This window comes from Arachis stenosperma, chromosome 1 (genome assembly GCF_014773155.1).
Source record: "Arachis stenosperma cultivar V10309 chromosome 1, arast.V10309.gnm1.PFL2, whole genome shotgun sequence".
Lineage (NCBI taxonomy): Eukaryota > Viridiplantae > Streptophyta > Magnoliopsida > Fabales > Fabaceae > Arachis > Arachis stenosperma.
This window is the reverse complement of record NC_080377.1, coordinates 126,494,089-126,495,444: the sequence shown is the minus strand read 5'-3', so window position 1 is coordinate 126,495,444 and position 1,356 is coordinate 126,494,089. Positions and strand designations below refer to the sequence as shown.

General features: G+C 40.9%; 1 non-coding gene across 1 annotated transcript; it reads left to right on the top strand.

Moving 5' to 3' along the window:
- Positions 1-535: 535 nt before the first annotated feature.
- On the top strand, positions 536-643 carry LOC130949279 (small nucleolar RNA R71). The gene has a single exon (XR_009073359.1). It is a non-coding gene; the product is annotated as a small nucleolar RNA R71 (small nucleolar RNA).
- The last annotated feature ends 713 nt before the right edge of the window (positions 644-1,356 follow it).

Here is a 1,356-nt window from a genome sequence, read left to right as displayed (position 1 = left end):
GAGAAGATGATGGAAAGGGTTTGCTATTGTTAAACCTGTTTCTTCCACCATTGTTATTGAAACCTTGTTGAGGTCTCTCTTGATTCTTCCATGAGAGATTTGGGTGATTTCTCCATGAAGAGTTATAGGTGTTTCCATAGGGTTCTCCTAGGTAATTCACCTCTTCCATTGAAGGGTTCTCAGGATCATAAGCTTCTTCCTCAGATGAAGCATCCTTAGTACTGTTTGGTGCATTTTGCATTCCAGACAGACTTTGAGAAATCAAATTGACTTGTTGAGTCAATATTTTATTCTGAGCCAAAATGGCGTTCAGAGTGTCAATCTCAAGAACTCCTTTCTTCTGATTAGTCCTATTGTTCACAGGATTCCTTTCAGAAGTGTACATGAATTGGTTATTTGCAACCATTTCAATTAGCTCTTGAGCCTCTGTAGGCATCTTCTTCAGATGAAGAGATCCTCCAACAGAGCTATCCAAGGACATCTTAGATAGTTCAGAGAGACCATCATAGAAAATACCTATGATGCTCCATTCAGAAAGCATGTCTGAGGGACATTTTCTGATTAATTGTTTGTATCTTTCCCAAGCTTCATAGAGGGATTCTCCATCCTTCTGTCTGAAGGTTTGGACTTCCACTCTAAGCTTACTCCATCTTTGTGGTGGAAAGAACTTTGCCAAGAAGGCATTGACTAGCTTTTCCCAAGAGTCCAGGCTTTCTTTAGGTTGAGAGTCCAACCATATTCTAGCTCTGTCTCTTACAGCAAAAGGGAATAGCATCAGTCTATAGACCTCAGGGTCTACCCCATTAGTCTTGACTGTGTCACAGATTTGCAAGAATTCAGCTAAGAACTGATGAGGATCTTCCATTGGAAGTCCATGGAACTTGCAATTCTGTTGCATTAGAGAAACTAATTGAGGTTTAAGCTCAAAGTTGTTTGCTCCAATGGCAGGGATAGAGATGCTTCTCCCATAGAAGTCGGGAGTAGGTGCAGTAAAGTCACCCAGCACCTTCCTTGCATTGTTGGCATGTTGTTGTTTTCGGCTGCCATGTCTTCTTCTTCTTTGAAGAATTCGGTCAGGTCCTCTACAGAGAGTTGTGCTTTGGCTTCTCTTAGCTTTCTCTTCAAGGTCCTTTCGGGTTCAGGATCAGCTTCAACAAGAATGCCTTTGTCTTTGTTCCTGCTCATATGAAAGAGAAGAGAACAAGAAACCGTGAAATCCTCTATGTCACAGTATAGAGATTCCTTGAGGTGTCAGAGGAAAAAGAAAAATAGAAAGAAGAAGGAGAAGAAGAATTCGAACTTTAATTAGATAAGGTTCGAATTGTGCATTGAGAAGGAGTGGTACTCCATAAATAG